The sequence below is a fragment of the Pteropus vampyrus genome, unplaced genomic scaffold (assembly GCF_000151845.1).
Source record: "Pteropus vampyrus isolate Shadow unplaced genomic scaffold, Pvam_2.0 Scaffold132, whole genome shotgun sequence".
NCBI lineage: Eukaryota > Metazoa > Chordata > Mammalia > Chiroptera > Pteropodidae > Pteropus > Pteropus vampyrus.
This window is the reverse complement of record NW_011888913.1, coordinates 2,369,892-2,378,225: the sequence shown is the minus strand read 5'-3', so window position 1 is coordinate 2,378,225 and position 8,334 is coordinate 2,369,892. Positions and strand designations below refer to the sequence as shown.

The 8,334-nt window shown below is 50.2% G+C and overlaps 1 protein-coding gene across 3 annotated transcripts in view; it reads right to left on the bottom strand.

The window, feature by feature from the left end:
• ZNF407 (zinc finger protein 407) overlaps positions 1-8,334 on the bottom strand; it is a 370,323-nt gene that overhangs the window by 56,488 nt on the left and 305,501 nt on the right. The window lies entirely within an intron of this gene.

The following is an 8,334-nucleotide window of genomic DNA, read 5'->3' as shown; positions in this document are numbered from 1 at the left end:
CAGAGGGGCCCCCAGGGCGGCGGGCGGGATGGGACGGGAGAGGGACGGCAAGGGACAAAGCAGAAGCAAGAAGAGGAGACTGTCACTGACTGTGGTCCCACACCTGCTGTGGTCTGAGCATCTCTTCGCCTCGTTACTTCCATCCCAAGGAGCTCCGCCGGCCCGACTCTGCACGAGCACACGCGTGGGAAGGAAGAAACCCACATCTCAAACACACGGGCCCTTCCGAATGAAAACCGGACGGAAGTCAGAACGGGACCGTGTCGTCCACCCGGCGCAGCCAGCCCTGCTCGGCCCGCCCGCTGCACCACCTGGCACGTGCGAAACGGGGACGAGGACTCGTCCAAGAAAAGCCTTTTTCTTTAAATCCTGAGAACTTCCTGCACAGAGAGAAGCATCTCCATTTCGGTGTGGAGAAGACCAAGGCTCAGAAAAGTGAGGTGACGTGCAAAGCCTCGTGCAGACGTGAGAGCGAACCCAGCGGCAGGTCCGCCTCCGGATGCGAGTGCGGCGCCGGGCAGCTGGCCCTTCCTCTTTCCTCGGCCTCGCCGCTGACACCTGGGACCGCGTAACTCTGCTGGGGGCGCCCTGAGCTCTGCGGGGTGCCCGACGGCATCCCTGGCCTCTGCCCACCAGAAGCCAGGGGCAGTCCCCACCCCAAATCCAGTTGTGACATCCCAAAGGGTCTCCAGACATTGCCAAATGGCCCTGGGGACAAAGTCACCCTGGTTGAGAACTAATGACCTAATTAACGACTCAAACTGCACGGTCTACCATCCTTCACTTTCTGTCCTCTGCTCCATCTTTACGAAATGTGCTTGCGAAATTCTGAATTCCCTGGTGCTACCGCTAGTGACGTCTGGGTGAGTGTCCTACAGGCTGGCAGAGGCAGCATCAGCACAGGGCGGCCACACGCAACACAGTGCTCCAGTGCGATGTGAATTCCACATAAACACTAGTAAGTTTTTAGTGTAAGTATGTGTCAAACGCTGCACTTTATTGCTCATCTGAAATTCAAATTGAACTGGGTGTCCTGTATTTTTATTTGCTCGCTCCATCGGGGGATCGTGCATTTCAGCGCTGAGAAAAACGGCATCTCTCTTCGCGCTTACACGTTGAGACAGAATCAGTTGAAGATACACATTCTGCGCTTCAGATAAATTTTGAGGAATGAGTCTATGGCGTGCGTTAAATGTATTGGTTTCCTTTTGCATCCACTATTCATGGTATTTTAGCATCTGTTAGCTTGAAAACTGGCAATTAACCTAAAACTGTGCTCTCTGCCCAGGAAGGCTGTGAACTGTTGTCTAACAATGGTTTGTAATTTAAAAAAAAAAAAAAAGAAAGAAAAAATGTCTTCTCTCGCACAGCCATTAAACATACCACTCTGGCTTCAAACCAATGGTGACACCTTACGGCCCTAGTCCAATGCCAGCTCGGGACAGTGTCACAACATCACGACACCCTATGTATAACATCACATCTATTTTCCTTCCCATATGGTGACGGTTACCACCTTCATTATTCCCAGAAAGATCGCAGACTGCCTAAGCTCTTGCCGCACGCGGATGTGCAACACTGAAATTATTCAGACGATGCACGTACGCGTATGCGAAAGGTAAGTCCTCTCAGAACCGACACGTGCGCAGTCTGTTTGCAAACACACCAACAGGCACGTGTGTGCATATATGAGCGCATACATTTTTATAAGGACGGTGGAAGAGTACACGTGTTTTGGGGTTCTGTTCTACATCACATGACACATTTACTGAAGTTATGCTTTGAAGTTATGCTTTGCTTCCTTCACCGAGTTTTTCTAACTTACCCAACCCAGGCTGACGCACTGGCCTTGAACTTCTGTCGTGACAGCAGGTCAGGCACCCACCCCAGGCCTCCGTCCTTTCTGCCTCCCGGGCTAGGGCCTCTGCTGGGCGCTGGGGAAGTAAACGTGACCCGGGCCTGGTTTCTGTCCCGAGGAGCTGAGGGTCTCGTGGGGCCTCATTTGATGGGCGTTGAGGCTTCTGAACAGGAACGACCCATTTTTTAGCAGGGAGCTTGAAAACAACAATTCTAGAGGTGGGGACCAGTGAGGCGCAGAGGGGGCGGGGCAGGGAGCCCAGATCTGGAAGGCCGTTGGCCGCACATCGCAAAGGCTGCGAGCACCTCAGCTCTCCGTGGCTGTCACCACGCCGACCCCACCGATCGCTCGCCAAGCACTCTGCGCACGTGTCTTATCTCCCCGGCTGAGGCACAATTAGTTTATACTTATTCACGTTCTACAGTGCTCTTAGCATAAGGTGGAGCACAAAGTACCAAGGCAAATATTAGTTATAACTTAATAGTGAATACAACATCTGCATTAATAGGCTAAAAAAAACACGGAAAAGCAGAGCAATAATGAAAGTAAAAACGGATGGATCTTTCATGAACTTAAACCCAGTGGCTACTTCTTAGCACAGTTACTGCTTCGGCCGCCTGGACATGGAGAGGCCACGTCTGTCGTCGGGGGAAAAGTTCTCTAATCAGAGCGTGGACACACGTGCCGCTTCGACTTCAGAAAATCAGGCCGGTCCAGCTCCAGCTGGATTTACGATGTCTGAAGAACACCAAGAAAAGGTGCCTGTGCCTCGACCGGCATGGTCACCGCAGCCTTTGCCGGCACCGTCACCCCAGACTTTGCAACCGCAGGAGCTACTGTGTCAGCTGAACGACAGTCCGTGTTTGCAACTGTAATAACTACACACTGAAAAGCTCGTTAAAATACTTTCTCTCCTAGCTCTTCTGAGCTAGAACTGTATCATGCTGTTTAAAATTAACTATTTTTGAATGGGCAATCCATTCACCTGGTTTGAAACTCAAAAAGTATAGCTGAGAATTCTGTAAGAATAAACATAAGAGAATATATAATAAAAATAAATAATGATCTAAGTACAATAAGAGAGAGGTTTTTATGGAAAACTGGGTTGGAAGGGGACACAGGCTTTTGACCAAGGAAGGTCCCCTAGTGGAAGGACAAGGGACCTTCCCACACTGCAGGAGGCCAGGGCTGGAGAAAGGGCTGAAAGATGGAGGAGGGGTTGGCTACGGGGGAGTTTCATTTAATTCGAAAAGGAATTTCACTTAAATACCACCCCATAGAAAAAGGGATTCTGCAGTCTGCACTTAGGGGCCTGTGTTCCAATCTCAGCTGTAACACAGACGGGCTGGGAGCCCTGGGAACAGTCCCTTGCGCCAGTCCCAGCGGACAGCTGGCCCTCGGGCTCCTCGCTGTGAAGACGACGATGACACACGTTTCCCACGCAGGGCGAAGATCACGCAAGATCAGGAGCGTGGGCGTGATCGGCAGGAGACACGCACAGGTCTGTGGAGTGAGGGTACGTGAATGAGCAGGATGACCGAAGCACGGTCTGGCAGGACATTTTCTTAGGACAAGGCGACGTCTTCCCGGCAGGCATGGGGGGTGAGCTGGCCCTGAGGGCTGGGGCAGCTCTGCACTGGGGTGCGGGCCAGCCACAGTGGAGCCGGGGACTTCAGGCACGCCTAGTCTGCGGCCATCGCCGCCTGGGAAGCCCGGAGAGACGTGGAGGCTGCCTTGGCCAAGGTCAGCAGCCGGCCGGCCAGACGCAGGAGCCAGGGAGCCGGGCAGCATGAGGCGGCTCTCGCTGTCTTCGGAGGCGGAGGTCAAGGAAGCTGCCGGGGACGCGAGGGCGAGTGAAGCAGACCCAGTTTTCACGTGGAAGCAGCGCGCGCCGCAGTCACGGGCCGCGGGCGCAGAGCGCGGCGCAGCTGTCCGCCCAGCTCCTCACCGAGGTTAAACGGCGAAGCCCAGACGCCCCGACGCGCACCTGTGCGGATGTGAAGATCCAGTCCGAGCGGTCGAAGCGGCCCTCTCACGCGATCACACACGATCACACGTGTTCTCGCACACGCGCGGCACTTTTCTGCTCAACTTCTCGAGACGCCGCGTGCTGCGTCTGCGAGGGACCTGCGCCCGCCGTGTCCCCGCTCAGCTCAGCTCGGCCCCGCGACTTCGCCGGCACCGCCCAGGGCAGGCGCCGGGACGGCCCCTCATTGTGAAGCTCTTACGAGGGCGGAACCCGATCATTCACTGAATTGCTGAGTTGATGGGATTCGTGTAGCTGGTTATAAATTGATAATCTAAATTAATTCATTCAAGCAGAAATCGATTTTGCGACTCCTTGCGAGCTTGTACTAATGCTTACCTCCCACTGCTCGCTGCATCCTCTGCTCCATAAAGCTGGCCAGAAACAGCTGGATTCAGGTGACCTGCTAGCTCATTAAATCTGTTACATGTTCCTTCTGGTAAATGATATTAAGCTGAAATGTCCTAACGCTGATTTTTTTTCCCCTTTAATTTTATGACAGAAATAACCTAATTTGTAACACAAAATAACAATCTCCTTGGATTACTTTGCCTTGTTAAAATATTTTATGCATTTTTCATTTACACAAAGGTAATGGAAAAACACTTAAACTATCTGTTATTTAAACCACAAGAGATACGTTACTGAAAGTCTGATAGCTACAAAAATGATTGTCTCCTCATAGTCTTTACTTTATATCTGTAATAAAAGGTGGACAATTCAATTCATTGGTTAGTAAATAAAGCACGATATTTTTATTTTATTCTCTCTGCATTGCTAGAACCAAAATCAGATTGCTTTTCAAATTCATTTAGAAATGAGACTCATTCCTTCCCTTTCCATTTTCTAATCTAAAGTGTCTAACGTTCATTTGGAGCTGTAACCTAATTCTAAATCCCATAGTAGAAGCATCGTTTCCCGGGCTATCCTCGCCCCGTGTACTGAGGCTGAGGAGTGAAATCTGAGTGGCTGCCTTTTGTGCTTGAGACTTTTAAAGACAGAGCTCTAGTAACCTCCTCATTTCATTTCCTTTTCCTAAATAAACTTTAAAATAGAAACATCTAGGATGCCAGAGTGACATAGGTAAATCACCCGCAAAATGCCGTGAGCCCAGAAGTGAATGTTACTGCTGTAATAAGGGACGGGAGTTTCTCAAATCAAGGAAAGGGAGGGATCGAGGCCCCCGATTCTCCTTCAAATGCTCCGACATGCACAGGAGGCCAAAGTCATAGCTTTACGGCCTCGGAAGCTGTAACTGTTAAAAACTAAGATAATGCTTTCCAATGGGGACCGCCTTATGACAGAGATTTTAAAAGGGCTGATCGACATAAAAAAAAATCACTAAATCTGTAAACATTTTAACACTGACCATTACTCGTTCAGTATTACTTTTCATACTGAACAATACTTGTTCCGTATTAAAAATAAGCTTAAGTACTTCTCCAAATACTAACCCTGGCACTAAGCTTATCATGATACATTTAAAACTTCTAAAGAGCATATGTCACAGCAGTTAAAAAAAGAATTTTAACATAGGAATAAATGGCTTTATGATCCTAATCTTTTAAAGATTTTAGAATTAATTTTCATTTTGAGGTACATATCTCAAGATAAAAATAAATAACACACTCATTCGAAACGCACGTCGATTTCTTTGATCTAATACAGTTTTACAAGGGCCAAGGGGGAAAAAAAGGAAGACGGCCCACAGCATCGCTTAAGCTGGCACGGCAGGCAGAGCCCGGAGTGGGTCCCGGCCAGCCGCCCAGCGCGGGTGGTGACGCCACAAAGCCTCGCCGCCGCCCTCGCCCCCGAATTCCTGAATGGCTTCCTTAAAAGGGATGCAGACTCCACTGCAAACCTTTGAAAACTAATCCAGAAGAAAACGGGAGACGCAGACAGGATGCGCAGGGCTGGCTGTCGGCCGAGCTCGAGGACCAAGCGAAACGCTGCAGGCCCGACGCGCCCGCCTGCACCGTACCCGGCACGACCGGACGTCACCACCACTGCCGCCACCTCGTGACCGCAGAGGCCTCCCGGCCGTGGGCCCCGCGCAGCCCCGACTGCGTCTCGAAGGCGGCACCCGCAGCTTGGGCAGGGCACACCTGCAAAGCGCGAGCGGTGACGTGCCACCGCTGTCCTTTGAAAGCCCGAGTGCCCCCGCTACCTGCATCGCGGTGACACACTGCAGCGGTGACGCTCCACGCCTGTGTGGCCGCCTCCTGCCCGCGGCGCCCGCCCGCCCCGTCCTGACGCCTGCAGCACGCAGACCCGCCTGACGCAGCGTCCCCGGACATTTCATCTCAGTCGGCCTCCTGGTTCTCAGCAGCTTCCTCCCAGGAAACCTGCATCATGTTGCTGAAAAGCACCTCGAGCCACGCGGTTTTTGCTTAGTTTTCATCACTTCGTAAGCAGAAGTGATGTCAAACTTCCGATTTGCGAGCGTGGCGCAGACAAGTCCCCCACGCCAGGTCCCATTCCTCGCCGTGCACGGTCAACCTACGACGTGCGCACACGGTCTTTTCTCTTTCACGGGCCATTCGAAGGGACGCCGCAGAACTGGCGGTCTTCCGCTTCTAAATATTTCATTGCGAGACTCCTGAGGACACGGGCTTTCTCTTCAAATTATGTTCAATGTTCCAGTATTGTCCTTTACAGGAAAACAAGCAAACAAACTCACAAGGTCCCCAAATCCCAAACCAAAAACAAGGAAGACGTTCTGGGCCAGGACCCACAGCAGTCCGTGCACCGCGCTCGCCGGCTCATGGCTACGCTGGGACAGTCCCCACGGCTCCCTGACCGACTGCGCTCGTGCCGTTTATTAAGAGCACAGCCAGTCACGGAGCAGAACGCTCCTATGAGTGAGTTCACTCCATCCGGTTTCCTCGTCCTAGATCCGCAAAGCGGTTTTCTCTCATCTCGAGCATGTAAAAGCCAGCCCGGAACACATTTTTCCAGAGTCTTCCTCTGATTTGAGGGCACTGCTTGCTGCTGCTTCCTTGCTGAGTATCTTGTTTCACTGTTTAACACGCTAGCTTCTAATCGGTTTTTAAAAACCATCTTTATCGAAGAATAACTTAGAGTCAATAAATGAGACACATTTTAAGTGTGTGGTTCAATGAGTTTGAACAGTACCTGCGCCCTTGTAACCATCACCAAAGGTAAGACATAGAGCATCTCCGTTACCCGGAAAAGCGTCCTCATCCCCCACCCCAGCCCCAGGAAGCCACAGCTCTGGCGCGGGTCACTGCAGGGGAGGCGGCGGCCGTTATCGATTTTAAAGCAGAGTCCGACGGCGCTTCCTCCTTCGTGTCTGGCACCTGCTGCTCGGCATACTGTTTTTGCGATCCATCCACGCTGCTGTATATGTAAGCAGCTCACTCATTTTTATTGCTGAGTAATATTCCACTTTGTGGGTAATCTGCTCATCCGTTCACCGGTCGATCAGCAGTGGGGTTACTTCACGCTTTGGGCTGTTACGAACAGAGCTACTATAAACATCCATACATAAATGTTCGCGTGGACATATGCTTTTATTCCTCTTGGGCAAATTCCTAGCAGTGGAATTGCTGGGTCATATGGTAAGTAAGTATATGTTTAATTTTATAAGAAACTGTTAAAATGTTTTCCAAACTGGCTGTGGCATTTCCATGCCCACCAGCGATGCGTGACAGTCCCAGATGCTCCGCATCCTCGCTAACATTTGGCATGCTCAGTCTTTGCGACTTTAGCCCTTCTGGTGGCTGTACACTGGCATGTCACTATGGTTTTCATTTGCATTTCCCTGATGACTGGTGAGGTTTAGCATCATTTCATATGCTTTCTGGTCATTTCGATATCTTCTTTCATATACTTTTAAATCAATAGTCTTTGGATTCTTGAAATTAAATTGTAGTTTGTACTTTATATATTCTGGATTCATGACCTCTGTCATATATACACATGTACATATACATACACACACACACACACATACATATATACATGTACATGGATGTATATAAAACATATACAGCAAATACTTTCTCCTAGTCTGTGGCTTGACTTTTGATTATATTTTTAACGGTGTCTTTTGAAGAGTCTAGTTATCAGTTTTTATGACGTCCACCCGGACAGTGCTTCCTCCTACGGGCTGTACTATCTGTGTCCTAGCTAAGAAGTCTCTGCCAACGCCAAGGTCAAAAAGGCTTTCTCCTATGTTCTCTCTTAGAAGTTCTACAGTTCGAACGTTTACTTTTAGGTTTAAATGCTCTTCAACCTACTTTCGTGAAGAGTGTGAGGTGAGGGTCGTGGTTTATTTTTTATGTTTTGTTTCTCCTCCGTTCCTTTGCAGAAAATCAGCTGAGCATATGTGTGTGGCTTTATTTCAGTCCTTACACCAAAACCACGCCATCCTGAGGGCTGCAGCTTCACACGGAGCCTGGGAGTCAGGTGGTGTACGCATCCCACA